The 26,609-nt window shown below is 38.7% G+C and overlaps 1 long non-coding RNA gene across 4 annotated transcripts; it reads right to left on the minus strand.

Moving 5' to 3' along the window:
- Window positions 1–558: 558 nt before the first annotated feature.
- LOC121296079 lies at window positions 559–5,712 on the minus strand. 4 transcript variants are annotated; one of them, XR_005947013.1, is made up of 6 exons: window positions 5,559–5,712; window positions 3,978–4,114; window positions 3,778–3,874; window positions 3,580–3,669; window positions 2,766–2,871; window positions 559–1,767 (listed from the first exon to the last, which is right to left on the minus strand). It is a non-coding gene; the product is annotated as an uncharacterized LOC121296079 (long non-coding RNA). The 4 variants fall into 4 exon arrangements; XR_005947012.1 differs by having other exon boundaries at window positions 2,766–2,944; XR_005947014.1 differs by having other exon boundaries at window positions 2,766–2,944; window positions 3,580–3,679.
- Between the last annotated feature and the right edge of the window lie 20,897 nt (window positions 5,713–26,609).

The raw sequence follows: 26,609 nt of genomic DNA on the forward strand, positions 1-26,609 counted from the left end.
TGTGACCCTGTCACAAAGACGGCTGAGTGGGTGACGTCAGAACCAGGAAAGGAATGAACACAAAGACAGGACAGATGAAGTGAAATGATGGGGACGCTTGCTTGCGGCGGTTTATTGAAAATAAAACCGTTTACACAGACAAAAGGCAGGACATGGCACTTTACACCAAAATAAATAGAAACACAAAACGGTCTATACTAAACAAAACACTGAGCAGATAGATAGACTAACAAACACAGTGAGTTTTAAATAAACAAGTATTGTGCTTGTCCCACCAGCAATTGATATTAAACTATTATTCCTCCTCTTCCTCCTCTCTCTCCCGTTCCCTACTCACCTAACACCCCACCCCGAGTGAGTAAAACATGCATCTACATATACTGTTGTGCTGGGATTCAATTACCAATTAATTATTCACTCGAATCCCAGTAAGTTAATTAATTATGTGCAACCTCATGCTCACATATTAAACTACTTTAAATGCATGTGAAGTGATGTACAATCCCGTGCCTAAATACAATTCTACATTTTTAAACACACATGAAATACAGACCCGTTTATATCCCATGCACCAATGCCTATACACTAACATTTAACATACCACACGCAACACAACAGAAAAATACACCCATTGGCGAGGAATATCTTCTAAACAGGAGCGCCGGCCGACAAACCCCCACCCCCACCCATACAGCAGTGCAAGGGTTAGTTTACGTTGTTCGTACATAGTTATTTGCCTCAGACGCCTTCAAACGCAGAGAGGTGTTTAAGGTTTGTGATGTTTTAAAAATGTTTTCTTTTTCTTTAAGCAACTTTCTTTACGAGTCTAATATCGCCTCAACAGCTGCAAATAACCGTGGTTTGTATTATTTTGTTTCGATGGCTTTTTTCAACAGGCACCCCTCTCTGCTTTAGCATTTCACCTGTTCAAACTTGCTTTATTTTTCCGCATTATATAGCTTTTTGTTTTCAACCATTTATTCCAATCCATTTATTTTCTTTAATATAACTAACTGTATAACCCTGTTTTTTATTTTTTGTTAAAATAGTGTTTTATTTTGTTTTCAACCATTTATAACAATCATTTAATTTATTTGGCTTATAACTAACTCTGTATCCTATTTTACTTTGTTTTCAGTCAGGATTTTTCTATCTGTTGTATACCCGCTTGTTTTTTCAAACTTATTTTTTTTTCTTAAAAGCGTGTTTTATTTTGTTGTTACCCATTTATACCGATCCATTTATTTTATATGTACATAATTAACTGTATACTCCTGTTTTTCAAACTTATTAACTTATTTTCAGTGTAACATCTTACCCCTTTTCAAATACAAATCAATTAAAAATAACCAAAACAATTGTTTAATTCCCATTTTAATGAGAAACTACAAACATAGAACAGTTTCCAAAAGTGCAATAAAAACTACATACACATGACCGGGAGGGAGGAGGAGGGGTATTTCCATATCTGTATTAAAACTACCTAAATATGACCGGACATGCGGGTGGGACTTCCGGATTTGCTTAAAGACTACAAACACAGGACAGGAACAGTGAGGTGGGACTTCCAGTCGTTCCTAATTGGTTGACGCCACCTGTCATAACCAAATATTACATACACATCGGTTAAAAATTAACATGGTGATGCCCCGTATAGCGCTATACTACTGTCCTTTGTCGATCATTTTTTTTAGCAGAGGAATCACCGACAGCTGCTGGGTTGGTTCCTTCTTGAATTCTTCCAACTTTTTGCAATTGATCTATGTACTTAAAAAAAAAAAAAATGTACCAAACAAATCAATTTAACCATTGTGCTGAAAACAGACTATTGTACAAAATACAAACATTAAGTATCCTAAAGCATTTCTTAAAGCAGCAACACTCAAACAAAACAGTTAAGGCTGTCATTAGGTATGGTAGAAGATGGAACCATGACAGATGAGATGCTTTCCCCCCCACCACCCAAACGGTTTCTAACCAGTTACATGTGCTATAGACACTTGGAGAGAAGGAATGTAATGTTTTCTTCTATGTCAACATCTTTCAGCATATCCTTGTGCTATGAACACTGATGTGCTATGAACATTACTTTAAGCTGTGAAAAAATCTAAAACACAACATATATTTTACGTTACAATAGTATAATAGAATTTGGAAACATACATTGTTTAAAAAAGTGAGACTGCAAATGTAACAGGATAACTGGCACATTACATAATAAAACCATTGTACATGTAGGTGTGTGTTTGTGTTTGTCATGTTTTCTCATGTGAATGATGGTTTTCATTGTTCATGTTTGGAATGTGGGGGTGTTTACTGAGTAATTGAATCAAGTCACTAGTGTATAGGAGAGAAAGGAGCACTGTTAGAGGTACGAGTGAAGAGTGAGAGTAGTGTTGAGTTTTGTTTCATTATTTTGTGTTGAAAATAAAAAGCATTTAAAACCTTTTTTCGCCTCCAGGTCTGTCACAAGGTGATACAGAATGATTCTCAATAAAGTAATTTTTAATTTAAATAAATTAGACATGGGATAATTAAATTAACTTTTTTTTTTAATTACATATACACATATATATATATATACACACACACACACACACACACACACACACACACACACACACACACACACACACACACACACACACACACACACACACACACACACACACACACACACACACACACACACACACACACACCTGATAAATTATTTGTCTCACTATTTCCGTGATAAATCTGTCGACCAAATTGTGACCACATACTTGCAATAGGAAGCCAATTTTCATTCAGGTAGTCGCTGACATGTTTTTTCTTGTCACATCAGAGATGCTTAAGCATATTTTCTGCTTCGGGGGAAAACTCTTCCTGCTGAATAAGGCATTTCACATCTTGACATCAAAGTAATACTTCAACACTGTACTTGTACAAGCTGAAAATGAAGCTGTGAAAATGATTTAGGGTTAAACTGTTCTGAATATCAAAATAAAGATCACTCAGATTTATCACATAGGGAATGAGTGATGAGGGCTATTTTGCTTATTCTTTGTGCTGCCATAGGGTAATTGCACATTACATATGGTTATGTATGCACACACACACACACACACAAACACTTATGAATCCTTTATTCATTCCATTCCTCAAGGGCCAGAGTGTTTCTGGTTTTTGTTGCAATCAAGCTGTTTGTTAGTTAATTTGCCGCCTTATTTGATTATCAGGTACTAGATTGAAATAAGGGCATCATTTAAATCAAATGAAAAATACCCCTAAAAATGTCTCTTAAAACCTTCAATATTAAAATAAAATTAGATCAAGCAATTAAGACCAGGTTGAAAACCAGAAACACTTTGGCCCTTGAGGACTGGGATTGAATACCCCTACCCTATATGAATGTTGTGGTTGCCAGTTTAAGATTTTATTATTGTTATTTGTATTTAAGTCAAACTTTGTGTTAAGAGCACAATTCAAGGAACATACATTTTGTTAAAATATGACATGCAATCCATCAATTTACAAATAAGTCTTAAAATACTGCAGCTTACAATAAAAAACACAGTTCTAAAATAACATACTTACTGTAGTACATTGCTTCAGCTTATCATGGACCTAATGACTTAATTCTTCTCTGAAACATTCAAGTTCCTTCCATCCTTCCGGACCAACAATCTATGGACAGCTGATAAAATAAGCATCTCAGTAAATATATATGCTCTTCTCTCCCCAGGTTTACATTACAGGTAAAAGTCACTAATAGGAATAAAACCTTATGAATACCTGCAATACATGAAACAAACAGAGCAGGATGACAGCATGTGGGAAAACATCTCTCACAGCATTAATTTCCTTAATGTCCTTGTCTATCACTACACATCTGTAAGAGAATTAGTTCAAATTAGAAATATTAATATTCCCCCTATTTTGTAAGTTAACAACCATTGGCCTATACCAAATAAAAACTTTTGCAAATCACAAACCCAGTATTAATGGCGGATTCCCTCTGGGGTAGACGGAATAACCTTTTGACATCAGAACCAGGTTTGTAATTTACGATTAGCGGGTCCGTCAAAGTTTTGCTCTGGGCCAGGCCTTAGTGCTGAAAGGCATTGAATAACTGAAAGATGAAACATAAAACTGAGTCATTCTGCATCAGCAGTTGTTGATGTATAGTTCACCCCCTAATCTCTTGGCTAAAAGCACCTGATAAATGACCAATTAAAAACAATGACCTTGGTGTGAACTCATTTAGGGCATCTTTCACCTTCTGAAGACAAAATCCAAGATTCTGACTGTTTTCTTCACTTAAAATAAATGCAACAGGTACACCATGACCATGCAAATGAATAAGCAGTCACAACTTTATATGTAGCATCTAAAAAAATAATTTTTCCCATGTTTCTGTAGCTGTTGAAGCTGCTACTCCGTGGATAGGAAGATCATGACTCATGAGTGGTTGAAAAACCACTGAGAGCTGAAAGCTGAATTAAGGATGTACTTTGTTGATTTTTTGCTGACAATGGTGTTTAAGATCATGCCCATTATGAATGGGCTGAATACTAACACATCCTTTGATAGCAGAGTCACTTATGAAATTAAAACTAACACGCCCTACAACCGTTGGCTCTTGTTTTCCAGGGAATTCCAAGTGATTTTCCTTTTGGTTTATTTGCTCTTCACATCTATAATATACTGAGTTTTTAGCTTGACATCTTGCTGTAATGAATCCATCTCCGTTAAACAACTCAGTTCTTCCAAGACTTCATGGATAAAATCTTCTTCAGATTTGGTTTTAAGCAGGTTCACTCTTTGGATGATGTATGGATCCACCTCTCTCTTTAGAGAATCTTCAATGGATTTAATCCAATATTGGACCATCAGTATATAATACAATTTGATGTTGTTTGTTTTGGTAATGTAAAATTTAACAAAATTAATGATATTAAGAAGGTACAGCAGATACATAGAAAACTGTACCCGCCTTTCAGGCAGATACCACTTAAACCTGCCTTCCAGCCAAGTACAGACTGCACTGACTGACACCTGCCTGGAAGTCAGCTATAGACTGCACTGACTGACACCTGCCTGGAAGGCAGATATAGACTGAACTGACTGTAACCTACATGTCAGATACCGGAATATAATGCAATGATCTGCTTGCTTAAGTCAAGGTTCAAACTTCTTTATGAAGGGTTATGCTCAGTATTTTGTAGCGGTATGAGAATCAACAGCAGAACCGACTGTTACGCAATTTACTTAATCTTATATGTAATTTGCTTAGTTACCCTGTAACTACAAAAACAGCGAACCTTCATTTCATGAAAATCGCCCTTTTTTAACGTTTTGGTTAAAATACAATGTATTTCAACGATATTGGTTTGACATAATATACGAACAGTGCTAGAGGTTATTATAGGAAAAAAAAAAAAACACACAAAGCCAACTTTAAATATGCTCGTTTACATAAATACCAAAACAAATAAAAACATAACTTTAAATACACTCGTTTATAAATACCTACTGTGTGTATGTACACACACACGTCCGAGCTTAAAACTCACCTTTTTGTAAATTTAAGAGCGCCCTTACTTATCCAACTTCAAAGTATCCGGCGGACTTTCAGCTCTATGGGCTCCAGAAACGGCTCCACTCTCTACTAACGCCGTCCATTTGTGACATAACTTTCCTATCCTTCCTTATATAGAAGTAGGTCTTACCCACATGAAGTTGTGTATGAAGTTGCACTCCGCAGCCACTCTGATGTCTTGTGATTTGCTATTGAAGCAACACTCTCCTGTGTGATTGGCTATAGAAGCCCTGTTGCCCCACCCTCTGCATGTGGGATTTTCTGGGCGCTGGAAAATGACGTTTGCAGGAAGAAACACTGTTCACAATTTGCAAAAGGGAGTAGTATACAGTAAAGTATGTTTACCACTGAAAGATATTTTTGAATAATAATGCTAAAAAGATCAATAAAAACAAACATTTAAAATGCTAACAGGAAACGCAGTTGGAATGAACTGCATTGTATTTAAATATTTAAGAACATAGGAAAGTTTACAAACGACAGGAGGCCATTCGGCCCATCTTGCTCGTTTGGTTGTTAGTAGCTTACTGATCCCAAAATCTCATCAAGCAGCTTCTTGAAGGATCCCAGGGTGTCAGCTTTAACAACATTACTGGGGAGTTGATTCCAGACCCTCACGATTCTCTGTGTAAAAATATGCCTCCTATTTTCTGTTCTGAATGCCCCTTTGTATAATCTCCATTTGTGACCCGTGCTCCTTGTTTCTTTTTTCAGGTCGAAAAAGTCCCTTGGGTCGGCATTGTCAATACCTTTTAGAATTTTGAATGCTTGAATTAGGTCGCCGCGTAGTCTTCTTTGTTCAAGACTGAACAGATTCAATTCTTTTAGCCTGTCTGCATATGACATGCCTTTTAAGCACGGAATAATTCTTCTTTGCACTCTTTCTAGAGCAGCAATATCTTTTTTATAGCGAGGTGACCAGAACTGCACACAATATTCAAGATGAGGTCTTACTAGTGCATTGTACAGTTTTAACATTACTTCCCTTGATTTAAATTCAACACTTTTCACAATGTATCCGAGCATCTTGTTAGCCTTTTTTATAGCTTCCCCACATTGTCTAGATGAAGACATTTCTGAGTCAACAAAAACTCCTAGGTCTTTTTCATAGATTCCTTCTCCAATTTCAGTATCTCCCATATAATATTTATAATGTACATTTTTATTTCCTGCATGCAGTACCTTACACTTTTCTCTGTTAAATGTAATTTGCCATGTGTCTGCCCCGTTTTGAATCTTGTCTAGATCATTTTGAATGACCTTTGCTGCTACAACAGTGTTTGCCACTCCTCCTACTTTTGTGTAGTCTGCAAATTTAACAAGTTTGCTTACTATACCAGAATCTAAATCATTAATGTAGATTAGGACTAGCAGAGGCCATTTCCCTATGACATATGATACAATGCTTAGTCATATAGAGGGGTGGCTAAGCATTGTATCATATGTCATAGGGAAATGACCATTATGTGTAACGCGGAATTAGCCAAAATGATCTTGTACAACAAGTTTCTTATGGACAAGTTGCCTTTTTAATAAACCTATTTTTTCACGAGACTGGTGTGAAGGATTTTAACTGCTTTGACGGAGTTAATGAAGGGTTTGTTTACTGTATGGTATGTCGTCCCCGTACCCCCCAGGTTTGGAGCCATAGCCTGTGGCGTGGGACAGGAGCTTTATGTGTTTGGAGGGGTACGCAGCTGAGAGACAAACAACCCCCAAACTACTGAGATGTTGACCTGCAAAGCTGAGTTCTACCATGATGAATACAAAAGGGAAGTGCAGAGAAAATGCAATAAAAATATATATCAACACTTAACGTGGTTTTTTATTACTGATATGTCCCCCTTGTGTTTTTTTTTTTTTTTAAATGTACTTAGCAGGGTTGTGCTTGTCAGTACTGGCAGGGGAGACTTTAGAAGAACCCTTGTGTGCTGCAGTGGTTGGCGTTTCAGTGTTCAGCTGTGTTTCTGCTGTCAAGAACCCTGTTCTGATCACTATTCTCAAGCACTGTGCTGTTCTAATAATTATACTTCTCTCCCTCTGTAAGCAGGTTCATTCATGTCTCTGTGTGAAGAATGTGTAATCAAGCATTCCCAGGGTAGGTGCAGTGAGCACACAGCATGGTTCAAAACAGGGTAAACATTGAGGGTAAAAAACATTCAGTGGGATGCTCCTCCAGGACTAGGGTTTTTTTGGTTGTAGCTGACGCACTTGGTATAAAAATTCACTAGAAATCTATTTTTTTACAATAGCATCTTGGAAATGGTTCCCTCTTTTTCAGAACACACTTGGGAACATTATAAAATACATCAGAAACCATACACATTACTTTTTCCAGCGCAGTCAGTTTTTTTTTTCTTTTTCATAAAATATTTATGTATAAAAACAAGTTATTCTATGACCTGAGGGACCTTACAATATTTGATGTTTGGGAAAAATTACAAGACATTGTTTCACCTGAGTGATTGCAGTGACATAGTACACGTTTATTCACAGGGTCTTTATAAGCAATAGTGGACACTATCGATTTTGTATTTTCTCTAAGTAAATATTTATAAATAAAATATTTGTTATTCATTCCATTATTATCAGTAATAAGGGGGGAAAAAAAAACATACCGATACATTTAGTGCATGAAATATGCTTCTAGCCACTCGTTTCTTGATATTTATAAATGTGTAAAAACTATCAGGAAGTGAACGTCAGTCCCTCCACTATCCACTGCTACGTGTTTCAAGCCTGTACTGCAAAGAATGGTGGCCCTGCAAGTCTTGCAAACGAGGTGCTTCTTATTATGTTTACACAATCACGGTCCTAGAAGCCCACTTCTGTATAATCGTGTTAACACCATCCAATTACTTAAAGGGTTAAATGTGCACCTCTTAGAGAAAAATATTGGGATTTTAAACAAACACAGAAATCTAACTATTTATATTTAAATTTGTATTTTGTTATATGTTACATATTCTTTTGAAAAATTTTTTGTAAAAATATATATATATATATATATATATATATATATATATATATATATATATATATATATATATATATATAAACTAAACTTCTGACCCAAAAGCTCACATGTAAATAAACCCCAGTTCTACGTACAGTTTGATCAATCCTGTCTTTGATAACTATGATAAGTCTCAAGAGCACAGCGCTCAATACGAGTACATCTCTGCATGCACCTGAGAACGACAGCACCAGGCAGTAAACCAGAGCGCTAGTAGTTTGCTTGTGGGCAATTTCCCTTCTGAACTCCACTTCTGTCCCAGCATGTTAACGGGTTGGCTTTTTGGTAGAAGATAGATCCTGTCTATATTTCACATCCCCCCCAGCTGTGTTGATTCTTATAAACGGATAATTCTTAAAAGCAGACCGATATGACTATTGTGGTGCAGAATCAAACTTACTATGAGAATAAGAGCTTGTTCCTTGGCTGCAGTACAACGGATTGACCACTAGATGTCATGAGTTCCCGTATGTATGCACACCAATGAAAAATCCACAGCTACTTTCCTTAATGAATTACGTATAAGTCAATTGGTTAACTGCTTGTTAAAGTTAATGACACAATAGAAATGGCTTCACCAATAGCTTTGTGATAGGGATATAGAGGCATAAGGAAGCAGAAGTAACAAAAAGAAACCAAAACTTGAGTAGGAGATCTAGTGTTTGTTCCACACAAAGTACTGTTATTTAGTGCTCCAGCTGAGAGCTAGGTTTATTTTGTTTGTTTTATTGGTGGTTGTTTCGCCACCACAGTGTAAGAAATAAAACCAACACCAGATTAAAAATGTAAATCTGTCCGACATTACAATTAGCAAAAGCTTGCCATCAGCAGTTTAAATACAGTATACAGATTAATTGTGCTCAATCACGGAGGACAATACATGAAGTCCTCGTGGGTAAACAACTTGTTATATGATCACAATTACGTTTACTCAAGGCTGCAAAATCCTATTTTACTACAGTGTACTTGAAATGCGATCATATTGTGAGTGTGCCTAGTTTAGCTGCCCTGCGATGTTACGTATAATGGCCTTTTGAATTAAAATGACATTACAGTATTTTACTGTCATGACTACCATTGCATTTAAATATCTATGGCTTATTTCCTGTTGCAATACAAATCTCAGTTTTTCATTAAGCAGAGATGCAAAGCGCTGCAATCTTCCTCCACCTCCTCACTGCGCGGTCTACATGCATATCATACAATAACCCTGCTGTACTCAGTATGTATTATACAATGACCAACATTCGGAACAGCAAGGTGGGATAGTTTGTTTTATTTTTCATGTAGTGCTGATGTACACTTTAAGGCCATTATATGCCAACAGGGATGGAAATAAGGTTCCTATTTGATAGCACTTTGATCCATTTCTGGTTTTATATACAAGTTTAATAAGTCTTCGCTGAACTTGTTACTTGCACACTATGGCTAATTAAACATGTATTAAAACCTGGAATGGGTGAAACTGGTATGTGTTAGGGGTCTTATATCCATCCCTGGCTGCTAGTCACTATTAAGACCACTATGTGCAATTGTATTTGTTGAATGACATCTCTAATAATACCAGCTTGAAGTAAATTACTAATTGTCTTAAAAAAAAAAAAAAAAAAAAATCTCCGAAAGCATGGGTAAAATGATGCAATTCATCCGATTAAAAAAAAAAAAAAAAAAAAAAAAAAAAAAAAACTAAAACTTGTTAGAAGTTTAAACAGTAAGTCTTAAGTTTGCCTGCAAACACTAAAATAAATCATATAAAGAAGCATGGTGTGACACAGCTGGCTGAGTTGCGATGTCAGAATAAGGAAATGAACAACACAGACCAGATGGGTGAAATGGTAAATGCGCTTGCTTGCGCCGGTTTATTGCAAATAAAGTTGAACAAAACAAAAACACAAAACAAACAGCACATTGGCTAAACAAACAGACGTGGACGAACCAAACATATCATGCGAGTAGCAGTTGTTATATTTTTGTTTTAAAATCACCTAACTCCACCCGTTCTCCACTCCCAAACACACAATTCTGAGTAACTGCTTCATGCATCTACAGTGCCTATAGAAAGTCTACAGCCCCTTTCAAAATGTTCACGTTTTGTTGCCTTATAGCCTGGAATTAATGCATTAAAATAGTTTGTCATTTGTCTACACATCCTACCCACAACTTCCAAGTGAAAAAAATATTCTAGAAATCTGTAGAAAATTAATTGAAATAAAAACTGAAATAGCTTGGTTGGATAAGTGTCCACCCCCTTTGTAATAGCAATCCTAAATTAGCTCATGAGTAACCAATCGTCTTCAAAATCACACACCAAATTAAGTTGACTCCACCTGTGTTAGATTTTAGTGATTCACAAGATTTCAGGATAAATTCAACAGTTCCTGTAGGTTCCATCTGCTGAGTAGTGCATTTCAAAGTAAACACTGAACCATGAGCACCAAGGCGCTTTCAAAAGAACTCCAGGACAAAGTTGTTGAAAGGCCCAGATCAGGGGATGGCTATAAAAAAATATTAAAAGCCTTGAATATCCCTTGGAGCACGGTCAAGGCGATTAAGAAGTGGAAGGTGTATAGCACCACCAAGATCCTGCCTAGATTAGGCCATCCCTCCAAACTGGAAGAACGAGCAAGGAGGAGACTAATCAGGAGACTAACAAGAGACCAATGGCAACTTTACAAGAGCTACAGGCTTTTATGGCCAAGACTGGTCAAAGTGTACATGTGACAATGATATAAGCACTCCACAAATCTGGCCTATATGGTAGGGTGGCAAGAAGGAAGCCATTACTCAAGAAAGCTAACCTTGAATCCCATTTGAAGTATGCAAACAAACACTCAGGAAATTCTGTAGCCATGTGGCAAAGTTTTGTGGTCTGACAAAACTAAAATGGAACTTTTTGGCATAAATGCAAAGCGTTATGTTTGGCGCAAACCCAACACATCACCGAAAGAACACCTACTGTGAAGCATGGTGGTGGCAGCATCATGTTATAAGGATGTTTCTAATTGGCAGGGACTTGGGCACTTGTCAGGATAGAAGGGGAAATGAATGGAGTCCTTGAGGAAAACCTACTGCCTTGTGCAAGAAAGTTGAAACTGAGACCAAAGTTCACATTTCAGCATGACAACGACCCAAAGCACACAGCCAAAGCTACACTGGAGTGCTTACGGAACAAACCGGTAAATGTCCTTAAGTGGAAATTTGTGGCATGACTTGAAGATCACTGTCCATCAACACTCTCCAAGGATCTTGACAGAGCTTGAACAGTTTTGTAAAGAATGGTCAAATATTGCCAAATCTAGGTGTGGAAAGTTGGTAGAGACCTATCCCAACAGACTCAAAGCTGTAATTGCTGCCAAAGGTGCTTCCACCAAGTATTAACTCAGGGGTGGAGACTTATCTAATTATGATCTTTCAGTTTTGTATTTAATATCTTTTTTCCTTCAAGAAACTCCCCCCCCCCCCCCTTTGACATTCTGGAGTATGGTGTGTAGATAAGTGGAAAAAAATCCTCATTTAAATGTATGAAACTCTGAGGCACTGACACAACAAAATGTGAAAAATATTTCAAGGGTGTGTAGACTTTCTATAGGCACTGTGTGTGTGTGTGTGTATATATATATATATATATATATATATATATATATATATATATATATATATACACACACACACACACACACACACACACACACACACACACACACACAATTGTGCTGCGATTTAATTACCAATTTATTATTCACTTGAATCCCAGCATGTGAACTAATCTGTGTACTCCCGTGCTCACATGGCAATACACTTAATTTGCATGTGAAGTGATTTGTGTCACCCTTGTCTAAATACAATTATACTTTTTTAAAACACTCCTGCTCAGAACCCTCATTATATCCCATGAACCACTATATCCACATATAACTGACATGAAACGCAAAAATAGCACGAGGGCCATGCACTTGGTGCCATACATGGTTAACAAGTTAAAAAATTAAATGGACCAAATCTGGTGAACCTTCAATAGTACACTAATAAAAGTGTTCCACAGTAAAAGCATAGCAAGATATAGTAAAGCACAGAGAAGTATAGTAAAACATAATCAAAACATGGCAAACCAGGGTAAACCCATGGTAAATGCATAGCATAATCACAGGAAATCTGCAAAATTAGCATGCAAAAATACCATGGTATAGAGGTCTAAATTTAAAACCCAATCCGAACCCGACCTGACCCGAGTCCAAGACCTTTGAAATGTTTGCATATCCAACCATTGTTGGACATACCCTTTGCCATTGGCCTCTTGGTAGCCTCTCTCATCAGTCTCCTTCTTGTTTGGTCATCCAGTTTGGAGGGATGGCCTGATCTAGGCAGGGTCTTGGTGGTGCCATACACCTCCCGCTTCTTAATAATCATCTTAACCGTGCTCCAAGTGATATAGAAGGCCTTTGATATTTTTTATACCCATCCCCTGATCTGTGCCTTTCAACAACTTTGTCCTAGAGTTCTTTTGAAAGCACTATCCAGCAAATGGAACCTACAGGAACTGCTGGATTTATCCTGAAATCAAGTGAATCACTACAATTTAACAGAGGTGGAGGCCACTTAACTTGGAGTGTGATTTTGAAGGCAATTGGTTACACCTGAGCTAATTTAGGATTGCTATTACAAGGGGGGTGGACACTTCTCCAACCAAGCTATTTTAATTTTTAATTAATTTTCTACAAATTTCTAGAATATTTTTTTCACTTGAACGTTGTGGATAAATGAAAAAAAAAAAAACTATTTTAATGCATTTTAATTCCAGGCTATAAGTCAACAAAAGGTAAACATTTTGAAAGGGGTTGTAGATTTTCTATAGGCACTGTATGTGTATATAAATAAGCTATATTCAAATAGATAAAATGTAGACGGAACAAAATGCATTATACAGATGATATTTACATTTAACAAAAACAATGTTATTTTTATTCTTGCACCCTTGCATGTATAGACGTTATCCTTCGGACACCCCATGCTACAGCAAACCACAACTCAACCCCCGCTATTTATTTGAACAACGTTGCACGATTCTCGCAGTGTATGTAGAGATCTCGTTAAAAAGACGCAAAAAATATTTAAATGAGTATATTGCAGCTCTTTTCATTGACATATGTTCTCTTAGTACATATGACAAAATGTGAATTTTGCAAATTGTCGCAACAAAAATGCAAATTGCGGCATGTTTGCACTGCGACTGGTCCATCTTAGTATATGTACCACTAAATGTTTTTGGAACTGCTTCCCTATTAATTACAGGTCTGCTGTTTTAAAATATTCCCATTATACTTTTTATGATTGCATTGGCATGGTTATAAAACCACTGGGCATACAGAAGTGTAATATGATCCCTGCATCTGCTTCCAATTGTACTAATGCGAACCTTATGAGCAGCACGACCATGCTCCAATTCAGGAATTAATGCTATTTAAAGAGCTGTTGAATCTCTGCTTGCTCTTCCTTCACGGTGGGAAGGTTCGGGTTTTCTCCCCTAGAATGGACCTCATCCCCAGGGTAAGATTTTAAAAATAATGCAGCAGGTAAAAGAATAGAAACGTGCCACTGAACTATGTTGCAAAAGTAAGAAATGGGAAGGAGTCCTATTCCCACCCCTTTTTTGTGTTGTTTTGAATTTGTATTCCCTTTATTGACGTCAATTGAACATTCTGGTCACCACCGTTACAGACAGTGGTATGACCTTCTACCACCATTTCCTGCTAAACTTTGTACTTGTAAAAAAAAAAAAATGATAATATAAAACCGATGTAACACCAGGGGCTGGATTATCTGGATTATTTTGATCCAGTTGTTCAGAAAATCTCACTGCTGGATTGTATTTATCCAGATTTATTTTATTTTTATTTTTTTGGGAGGGGGGGGCTTTGTTTATGATATAATTCTAAATCTAAATCACTTTTAATGTTAGTGCACATATAATGCAAGCAAATAATGGTTATTTTATTTATGACTACTTAATTAAATAACTAAATCTAAATTTAATTTAAAAAAAAAAAAACTTTTGAAAAAAGGATATGTTTTTTTAGACATCTTCATTGCCTTCATCGGTCCGGAGTTCAGCATCTCTCAAACGAGCTTTATGGGAGTATGTGAAGGCGTATGCGTATGCTTTTTTTATAAAGCTATACCACTAAATATGTATTTTTTCTTCTCTTTAAATTCTCTTTCTCCTCTTTTAAATTGTGAAAAACCCAATCGCAACATTCAATCATGATTAAAAGTGCGATCGGATTACCAAAAACGGAACCTGGATCACAGTAATCCCGATCTCATTTCGATGTTTTGCAAAACCCAATTGCACAATACAATCCAGATCAAACGCGGAAATCCAATTACCAAAGTTTTGAAAAACCGGTCCCAGGCAACTTTCAAGCAATTATTTCATTAAACTGTTGCAGCGACAAGTTGTTGTTATTAAGGAGCCAAGCAACAAAGTTGCTGTGGAACCATGTTATTGTTAAGATTATTATTATTATTATTATTATTAGGCTTCCAAGCCCATGGATTGGTGTGAGGGGGTGCCCACCCCTTGTGTGTATTTTTATTATGTATGATTATTGTTTATTTATTATTAATATAATAATAATAATAATAATAATAATAATAATAATAATAATAATAATAATAGAAATATGTGGCTGGCAAAAAGCTGGCATTATTGTTATTTGGAAATGATGGGGTTACTTCCCCATCCTTAAAATGTCTTGTGAAAATGTGGCTGGAGCCTTAATAAGGTAATTGTTTGATCAGTGGGTAGTTAAGGCTCCAGCCACAGAATATAAGAGACACACTCTGGGCTCATTCTCTCCTTCACTCTCTCCAAATGAGCCCAGAATGGGTCTCTTTTATATCCTGTGGCTGGAGCCTTAACTACCCACTGATCAAACAGTTACCTTATTAAGGCTCCAGCCACAAGTAACCCCATCCTTTCCAAATAACAATAATGCCAGCTTTTCGCAGGCCATATAAATAATAATAATAATAATAATAATAATACATAAACAAAATACAGACAATGGGTGGCACCCAGTTACACTTTGTCGCAGTTTGGCAGGCATATTGGATTTTAGACAAATTTTGGATAATTTTACAAACATCCTCTTGTTGGAAACAACTTATTGTGGTTTGTCGGACTGTCCAAGATGCACAGTGCTCAAAATGAAGCTGATTGGTTCAGTGGTATGGTGGCCATGTTGGATAACCTAATTAAAACACAAATGTCCATCTCCAAAACATCTAATTTGATTGAAGCAAACCTTAGCATACATGATCCAAGTATGTGTTTCATATATACAGCTCTGGAAGAAATTAAGAGACCACTGCAAAATTAATAGTTTCTCTGGTTTTACTATTTATAGGTATGTGTTTGGGTAAAATGAACATTTTTGTTTTATTCTATAAACTACTGACAACATTTCTCCCAAATTCCAAATAAAAATATTGTCATTTAGAGCATTTATTTGCAGAAAATGACAACTGGTCAAAATAACAAAAAAGATGCAGTGTTGTCAGTGTTTCACATTCATTTTTAAACAACACAATACTAATGTTTTAACTTAAGAAGAGTTCAGAAATCAATATTTGGTGGAATAACCCTATTTTCAATTACAGCTTTCATGCATCTTGGCATGCTCTCCACCAGTCTTTCACATTGATGTTGGGTGACTTTATGCCACTCCTGGCGCAAAAATTCAAGCAGCTCGGCTGTTTGATGGCTTGTGACCATCCATCTTCCTCTTGATCACATTCCAGGGGTTTTCAATGGGGTTCAGGTCTGGAGATTGGCCTGGCCATGACAGGGTCTTGATCTGGTGGTCCTCCATCTACACCTTGATTGACCTGGCTGTGTGGCATGGAGCATTGTCCTGCTGGAAAAACCAATCCTCAGAGTTGGGGAACATTGTCAGAGCAGAAGGAAGCAAGTTTTCTTCCAGGACAACCTTGTACTTTGCTTGATTCATGCGTCCTTCACAAAGACAAATCTGCCCGATTCCAGCCTTGCTGAAGCACCCCCAGATCATCACCAATCCTCCACCACATTTCACAGTGGGTGCGAGACACTGTGGCTTGTAGGCCTCTCCAGGTCTCCGTCGAACCATTAGACGACCAGGTGTTGGGCAAAGCTGAAAATTGGACTCGTCAGAGAAGATAACCTTACTCCAGTCCTCTATGGTCCAATCCTTATGGTCTTTTGTAAACCTCAGCCTGGCTCTTCTTTGCTTCTCATTGAAGAAGGGCTTTTTTCTAGCTTTGCACGACTTCAGCCCTGCCCCTAGGAGCCTGTTTCGAACCGTCCTCGCCGTGCACTTCACCCCAGCTGCCGTTTGCCATTCTTTTTGTAGATCACTTGATGTCATCCTACGGTTGCTGAGTGACATTCGAATGAGTTGGCGGTCATCCTGGTCAGTGGAGAGTCATTTTCGCCCTCTGCCGGTCTGTAGCTTTGTTGTCCCCGATGTGTGCTGCTTGACCTTGTTCTTATGAACCGCCGTCTTTGAAGGATGGAAGCAACCCAACGCTCACTGTATCCCTCTGCCAGTAAAGCCGGAATTGAACCCTTCTTTTCCTCACTCAAAACTTTCCTTTTCAACTCTTTGGGCATGGTCAATAGTTATTTTTTTATTCCAATTACTTTTGAGGTACTACTAGCACTGTTTTGCCATCCAGCTGGTCCTATTGCAAGAGGATAGTGGTGACCACAGGAGTGGTTTTTATACTTTTCCTCGTTAAATGAGATTTGGTTCAGGTGATCCCCTAATCAGTACCTCATTCAGTAGAATGAGGTGTGCCTGTGTTGGAATTCAACAGACACTGGAATGGAATGGCTGCCATACATGTAGAGATGATGATTTAAGATAAATTTGCAGTGGTCTCTTAATTTTTTCCAGAGCTGTATGTATATGAGCTGTATATAAAATGAACACTGTTGAACAAAAACTCTTGAAACTTCAGAGTAGTGGAGGCCTATGGGTATTCTCTATTAAAAATACCTTGATATTGACCATGACCTTTGACTTCTCCTTAAATTCAAATGCAAAACTGGCTTATAACTTCTTAGATAGTACAGATAGGGCCATAGTGACTATGAAACACATATAGGAAACCATATGGGCTCTATCCAAAAATTGCCTAAACATTGACCTTTGACCTATGAAGTTTGTTAAAAGTAAAGTTGCTGCGTCAAAAAACATGGAGGCCACATTGCTTCTTGGTCTAGTGAGAGTACCCTGCTACCCTTCCTCCTCCCCCCCAAAAAATCATGGAGGCCACGAGCAAATTAAATTTCAGCATATATTAAGCTATTAATCTATGGCAGAATATAGTACAGTCTTCAAAGTTCAAAGACTAGTAAAGGCCAATGGGGTGCTGTGCCACAGGGGAAATATGGTCAGGGGTCACATGATCTGGCACTTTGACCCTGGTCATTGCTACTTGCAGCTGCTATTATTAGTAGTAGTAGTAGTAGTAGTTTACATACATTGCTTAAAATTCCGCTGCATGAACAAGATATTTTGATGTTGTGAATGTGTGAACAATTCCATTTTTCCAGTAAGTACATTTCAACATAGAATTGTTATATATTCACTTCAGTGTGGTGTAAACGTACAATAAAACAAGTGTGACTTTTCCAGATGGATGTATATGGATGACCAGAGCCTTTGCATTCTTACCAGCTCCTCTTTCGTATATGGAGCTGTACCGATCGGGGCTAGTATCTATATAGTTGGTGATGTAGACACTGGTAAGAATATGGGAACTCAAAAGCAAAAAAATAAACAAAAACATTCTGGCTCCAGAGATTTTAATTAAGTACAGTGAGTTTGGAAGTGAAGTAGTACACAAACCCCCATCACAGAACCAGCCCCTGCTTGATTAGTTGTTAGGACAGGATTGACTGGGAAAGCCTGCATACCCACACTTGGCCTAACAATGTCCTAGGGGTAGATTTGATCAGTCTTGAGTGAGTCACAGCTGGATGTTGTTATAACATTTTATAGTACCAGCACCTGGATTGATTCCCCACTGCTGTAAAAGGCTATTTTAAAAATATGAAGGGGTGTGTCAAAACATTTGCAAGTGACCATAAAGGTAAAAAGATTAAATATAAAAATAAAATTAAAAAAATGAAAGTATATAAACTCAAAGCACGGAACTGTCTGTAAAGAGAAGTGGGTTTAAGTTGAACTGACTTGATTATCTTTGCTAGCTGACACCTGAAGGTTGACAAACATTTGAGGGTTATATTCTTAGGTCAATATCAGCTTGAGTTTTGGTGAAAGATTTTCCTTTTTAATTGAATTTTTGCAGGTGTGTATGATATGCCTGAAACTCAGCTCACCTTTACATTCTGTTAATCGTTTGTTTGGCTTTACTGATGCTTGAAGGTACCAGCTATGATTATGTGTAGGAGTTCCGGAGAAGCACAGGGACCTGGCACCGAACCAAATCTTTCCTGCCCTCTCACCTGCGACACACCGGCTGTGCTGCGCTTCGTATTGCCAACTGCAAGCTCTTCCGTCTCCAGCTGCAACAGGGGCTGTTCCGAATCCGGGTCCCATCGTAAGACCCCCGCCCTGCATCTCGGAAGAGAATCACCACGGAAGAGCCCACAATGCAAGGCATCCAAACCAGTTGTACTAAATGCTTTGCTTCTGTATGTTAACAGAGAAAATGGCAGGGACTGTGGGGAATGCCTGAATCTTAAGTAATCCATGAGGTTAAGTCAATTCTAATCCTGAATTTGGGAATAGGACTTGTTTATAAAATAAGATACTTATTTTTTAGTAAAGAAATAATGCAAAAAGTGGCCTAGCGTCGATTTTGCAAAGGTAAAGTGGACATTTTTTTTTTTTTTTTTTTTTTAATTATTACTTTTTTAATTCTAACATGCAGATATTTATATTTTAAGTGGTTCACTAAGACTTTGTTGCCTTTTCTGAATCTGATCATACTGGTTCACGGTTGCACCTGTGCTCCAGGAGTAATTTGGGTTTTACTTCTTCCTGAATTCATCTGTGTGGTTTTCAAATTTTCAAAAAAAAAATGTCTCCAAGTTACTCAGTTTTGGCTTGCAAATGTTTAGCCTTGAACAGGCTTGGCACACGTTACTGGTGTTGTTTTCAAAGTGTTTTCCTAAGAGTTAAAAGTTGTCCCTGGAACTCGTAGAATTCTCATGTAAAGTAATTGCAGCAAGCAAAATAGGTCCATGAATTTCCTCTGCCATGCACTTCCATTACAATTGCAGTTTTGAAAGAAACACAATGTATTTTCATTTCAAAACATGAGATCTGCTACAACATTAGGTCAAAAAATCTGTTTGCAAAATCTATAGGACATGGTATGGGTTATGCATGGTTGTAAAGCAATCATTGCAGTAGGTCCTAACATACATGTGGGTCCAGACATACTGATATGCAAGGTTTTAACTTTTTCAAAACTAGAAAAACATATTGAGTTTCAATTAAACCATTTGTATTTTTTATTTTATTTTATTTTGTATATTTGGGATGCATGTTTGTTTTTTTTTGTTTTTGTTTTTTTTCTAGATTTGGAATAAGAAGATATCCAAAATTATACTAAATGGAACCTCGGCAGACCTCATGCTTATCTGCTTCTGCTGGGTTACAGCATTTTCCAGAGACATTATTGAGAAGCTGAAACATTTGAGTGGCATTCAGGGAACAAGTTTAGTAAAACCAAACTTATAAAAACTGTTTTGATATCCAAGTATCCACACAAATGTAAGTGTAAAACTGCAGGACCAACATCACTATGCAATACAGCCTTCTGTTTTGAGAATAGTGTTGAAACTTGTTTTCAGTACTGTATTCAGTTTATAGTTTTTACTTTTTTAGTTTTTACTTTTTTTAATAACATACAAATAAAAAAACACAGTGCTTCACTTGTCTGAATCAGTTTTACATTTAGTGTACTTCTATATAACGCTTCAGTACTGCTGTCAGAGGTGCTTTGCAGAGTGATGTTATATACAGTGTAAAACTCAGGTTTGGGGCACTGTGACTGGGAACCGCCCCATCTATATGAATGTGTTTGGAACTGGCAGTGAGGGAGTTAAATTCCTCCCTGCCAGGAAAACATGTGAGAATGTGGCTGGAGCTCTAATTGAATGATTAGTAATTATTGATTAATTGGGCTCCAGCCATAGGGGATAAAAGCCGGGGAGAGGCGCTGGCTGGGAGGTGTTTTTTTCTGTTTGGGAGTTTGCTTTGTGTTGGAGAGTTTTTGTGTTTAGAAGAAAGGAGTGTCTTATTTTAGAAAACTTGGATCCTGACCGTTTATTTTCTAAGTTCACTTTGATTCACTATGTAACACAATTTTTGTTCCTGGGTAGTAAGTGTTATTTTCTAATTGCTTATGCCTCAAAAGTATAGAAAATGGCTATTATTCCTCACAAACTTTGCTTTTGTGACCAGGACAGTGATATTTTGATATTTACCTATTTCCAATGAGAAAACTGGCAAATGTCTGTCTTTTCATTCACATAAAGTCAGAAAAAAACAACATATGAATCCAAATTAACATGTATTTATACTAAAGTAATACAAAAATGACTACAAAAGATTTAGAAGTGAGTAGTTTTTCGAGATTTACGATTATACTGTAAATCACTTTCACGAATCAGCCCCCAAATGTAGTCTCCCATCATGTTCTCGTTATACTGTCCTTGTTAGCGGCGTTCAAAGTCCAGTATATCCTGGTGGAAGCGCTCGACTTGCTCCTCCGAGTACGCTCCCATGTTCTCCATGAATTTGTCAAGATGAGCATCAAGGATATGGACTTCGAGGGACATCCTACAGCCCATTGTTCTGTAGTTCACCAGAGTCTCAACCAGCTCCACATAGTTTTCGGCCTTGTGATTGCCCAGGAAGCCCCGAACCACTGCGACAAAGCTGTTCCAAGCCGCTTTCTCCTTACTAGTGAGCTTCTTGGGGAATTCATTGCACTCCTGGATCTTCTTTATCTGTGGTCCGACGAAGATACAGGCTTTGACCTTTGCCTCAGACAGCTTAGGGAAGAAGTCTTGAAGGTACTTGAAGGCTGCTGACTCCTTATCTAGAGCTCTGACAAATTGTTTCATAAGGCCCAATTTGATGTGCAGTGGTGGCATCAGCACCTTCCGGGGGTCCACCAGTGGCTCCCACTTGACGTTGTTCCTCCCCACAGAGAACTCGGTCCGCTGTGGCCAGTCCCGCCTGTGGTAGTGCGCCTTGGTGTCCCTGCTGTCCCAAAGACAAAGATAGCAGGGAAACTTGGTAAAATCGCCTTGCAGACCCATCAGGAATGCTACCATTTTTAAGTCTCCTATGACCTCCCAGCCGTACTCATCGTACTTCAAGGCGTCCAGCAAGGTCTTGATGCTGTTGTAATCCTCTTTGAGGTGCACCGAGTGAGCCAGGGGAAGAGATGGGTACTTGTTACCATTATGGAGCAGCACGGCTTTGAGGCTCCTGGATGAGCTGTCAATGAAGAGGCGCCACTCATTCTGGTTACAGGCGATTCCTATTGCCTCGAACAGACTGGTCACATTGTGGCAGAAGCAGAGCCCATCTTGACGGGTGAAGAAGCTGGAAAAAGGTTGGTGACGCTTCCTCTGATCTGCGACTTGCACACTTTCATCCAACAAGTTCCATTGCTTGAGCCTAGACGTCAAAAGCTCGGCATTGGACTTGGTGAGACCAAGATCTCTAATCAAGTCGTTGAGGTCTTTTTGGTTGGGGTAGTATGGGTTTCTCTCCTCAGCTCCACCTCTGAAATTGTCATCTGGATCTACAACGTCTTCTTCGCTCTCTGACTTGCTGCTCTCTTCTAAAGACGGCTGCTCTCTCTCCGGAGGAGTGGGTACGGGGAGCTCATGGCAGTGTGGCACCGGGGCGATGGATGAAGGAAGGTCCGGATACATGATAGCAGGTGCATTCTTGCCAGTCCGACGTTTGGAAGGGTCCACCATGCAGAAGTAGCAGTTGCTTGAGTGGTCAGTGGGTTCCCGCCAAATTCTTGGGATAGCGAACTTCATGGCTCTCTTTTCCCCTCTGTACCATCCTACAAAAATACATTTATTTCACCCATGACTAACGTGTAAGAGATTCTCCCAACATTTTTCATATATGATATATTTTTTCAATAACATTGAAAATTGTAAAACATTTTAAAATTAAAAACTTTTACAATTTTAAAAACTAACAAATTTTATAACAAAATTCCGAGCAACAATTGTCCATCTTACCTTCCAGAGTTTTTTTGCAGTGCTTGCAGGTGAAATGAGGTGCCCAGGGTTTGTCTTGATCCCCAGACAGGCATGCCAAAATATGCCTTGTAGGCCTCACACATCTCAGCAGATGCTTCCACGGAGTACTTTTTCACTCTTGATGAATTGGCCACAGACATAGCAAAATGCATCTGCCGGATGCTTGCAGCCTCTTGATGCCATCTCAGAAAAATGCAGATATGTATCCATTTAGGCAGCTGGAACTAAACGGAACTGGTGGGCTTAAGGCCCCTGTATTTATGCTACTATTTATATTACTGGAAAGTTCTAGAAGTTACTCCAAGTTTACTCAGCACTGAATCTATCTGGAATGTTCTGGAAAATAGATACATTTCAAAATATCACTGTCCTGGTCACAAAAGCAAAGTTTGTGGGGAATAATAGCCATTTTCTATACTTTTGAGGCATAAGCAATTAGGAAATAACACTTACTACCCAGGAACCAAAAATAAAAAAAAATTGTTACATGGTGTTATTTGTGTTTGAATCTCTTTCTGTTGGCTCTTGTGCCTGTTTATTTGATTATTTTATTTAATAAAGAACTTTATTTTTTACTTTACATTGTCTCTGAGCCTCAGCCCTCTGTCATCCTCTCACACTTGGTGTCAGAAATGGGATAGCGCCACCTAGAGCTCAGCAGTATTTTTTTTTTTGAATTTTTGGGGAATTTTTGAATTTCTTGTTTTTGGATTTTGGAGGTTCTTCTTGTTCATTGGAGAGCAGAATGGGCAGAGGCAGCGGAGGCAGCAGAAGTAGCAGCAGCAGCAGCCGCCATCACCAACTCGGGCCCTGTGGGAGGACCCAGCGAGCTTGTTCCCATGGCACACCTGGTGCGGGAAGGAAGACCACCGGTGGAGGTCCTGTCTGGATGGGCCATTAGCTGACTGGCCCGAGCGGGAGGAGTCGGTGCGTCCACGGCCCGAGCGGGAGGAGCCGGTGTGTCCATTGCCCAAGAAGGGGAAGCCCACAGGCCCAGGGCTGAAGGGACCCGCAGGGAAAGAATACAGGCTGTTCCCATCACCACCACCACCAGCAGAGGAGGATTACCTGCTGGTCTCGCCTCCACCCTCGGGGGAGGACTACCCGTTGCTCCCACCGCCACCAGCAGGGGAAGAGTACGTGCTGGTGCCACCTCTGCCAGCAGGCGAAGAGTGCCTGCTGGTGCTTCCACCGACAGGAGAGGGTGAACAGCGGGCGCTGCCTCTCTCTCCACTGTCAGTAGAGAGAGAACAGCCGGAGCTGTCTCTTCCTCCACCGCCAGCAGATGATGCTTAAGGTCCCTCCCAGCCTCTGTACCGGCTGCTGAGGGGAGTGCGGAGACAAGCTGCCCGGCGGCTAAGAGGCACAGCACCGCCCAAGGATGCCTGCACAGCACCGCCCAAGGATGCTCCGACCACTTCACTCAGGGATGCTAGTTCGCCATCGCCTGGGGAGGCCAACTGCTCTGCATCACCTGGGGTTGCCTGCCTGCCCGCATCGCCTAGAGAAATTCTCAGTGTGCTTTCTCCTAGGGATACTGGTCCGCCGTCGCCTGGGGTCACTGTTGGCCCACCGTCTCCCAGGGGGAAGGTGCTACCGTCCCGAGAGCCGGAGGGTCCAGTGTCGCCAGGGGGTTGAGCTCCGTCAGAGGGTCCAGCGTCGCCAGAGGTTCAGCATCGCCAGAGGGGCCAGGGGGTCCTGTGTTGCCAGAGGGTCCAGAGGGAGCCGGGCCTCCGTTCCCGCCTCCGCTAACAGAGAGTCCCCGGTCACGAGGATTCAGTCCCGCCAGGAGGACGCCAGATGGAGCACAAAATATTCCACCTTGGCCGCCCCCATGGACCACGGACGTCTCCCTATCCCAGGACCGGACAGAGAACTTTGGGACTTGAGGGGGGAGGTGGCCGTTGGGGCCATCTGATGTCTTGTAACATTCACATGTGGATAAAAGTGCCCTGGGGACATTTTTACATTACTTTGGTAACTTATTTCTCTTACTGTATGACAAGTACTGACTTTTTTTTTTACATTTCACCTAAGAGTGTTGGGAACTACAAATTAAAAGTGAAATGGTGCTTTTGGCTGATTTACTTTTGCTCCACCAATACCCTGAAAACACAAACTATCCTGCTGTATAGAGAGTCTGGCAGGTATCGTACTTCTTTGATAACTTAGCGTGAAGAACTACCGTTCCTCTCAATTTTTATATTTGCGTTTTTGCTAAAACATAAACACCTGGACAGTCTTGAAAATGATGACAATATGTTGTTTAGATAATTTGTATATGCTAGTCTAAATTTAAATTACAATAAATAATACAAAGGAGATCTCCAGTTGGTACAAGAATAGTTTTGTGTTAAGTATTTTTTAACTTCACTTCAAACACTCAATCAGAATGTAAAAAGTATAATAAGGTAAGTTACAAGTAGTCGAGTGTTTCAACTAGTACCTTCTTCAGTGTCTACTTGACTTAATTTCTTGTTTTTACTTTGTACCAAGTTAAGCTGAATGAAACTGTACAGGACCATTTTAAACACTGTATTTTTATTATACTAGAAAGAACCCAATCCATCTGCATTGATGTTCATAACAGATGTATTTACCGCTTGTTAATGTAAAGAAGAAAATAAGTACAGTACCTTGGTATCCACATATTGTGTGCTGTATATATCCCTGTTTCTATGAAAAAAACAACATCTAGTTCTTTACTTCAAGGTGAGGGGCCTTGCTTGGAGCTCAGCATGCTTCTATAAACATTATTCAACACAGAGTGTCCCTTTCCCTCTTTAAATTACTTAAAATTAAAAAAGAAAGGCTAGATTCATAATATACTCCACTTCTGATGAGAACTGGAGAGGTTCAGGTGTATTGTTATTGGGCTTCTTGAGCAAGTCTGAATAATGCATTTCCTCTTCAATATGTGTTTTTAATCTGTTCGTTTTTACAGTAGAAAATAAAACCCAGTTTACTTATTTGTGTAATCTACACGTAAAACTTAGGCAGCCCCTTTTAATGTCACTTCAAAGGGACTATAAAAAGTGGTGACAAAAGAGAGTTAACTTTAGTTATGGTAAATGTAAGCATTAAAATACAAATGAAATGTTAAAATAACATTTATAATCATTTTGCTGTGGAACTATTACAGTGCCCATAGAAAGTCTACACCCACTTTCAAAATGTTCACCTTTTGTTTGACAAAATATATAATTATATATAATATATAGAATATATATATATATATATATATATATATATATATATATATATATATATATATATATATATATATATAAAATCTACACATTCTACCCCACAACTTCCAAATGAAAAAAAATATTATAGAAATTTGTAGAAAATTCATTAAAAATAAAAACTGAAATAACTTGGTTGGATAAGTGTCCACCCCCTTGTAATAGCAAACCTAAATTAACTCAGGTGTAACCAATCACCTTCAAAATCACACACCAAGTTAAGTTGACTCAATCCTGTGTTAAATTGTAGTGATTCACATGATTTCAGGATAAGTTCAACAGTTCCTGTAGGTTCTCTCTGCTGCGTAGTGCATTTCAAAGCAAAGACTCAACTATGAGCACCAAGGCACTTTCAAAAGAACTCCAGGACAAAGTTGTTGAAAGGCACAGATCAGGGGATAGGTATAAAAAAATGTCAAAGGCCTTGAATATCCCTTGGAGCATGGT

This window comes from Polyodon spathula, chromosome 21 (assembly GCF_017654505.1).
Source record: "Polyodon spathula isolate WHYD16114869_AA chromosome 21, ASM1765450v1, whole genome shotgun sequence".
Classification (NCBI taxonomy): domain Eukaryota; kingdom Metazoa; phylum Chordata; class Actinopteri; order Acipenseriformes; family Polyodontidae; genus Polyodon; species Polyodon spathula.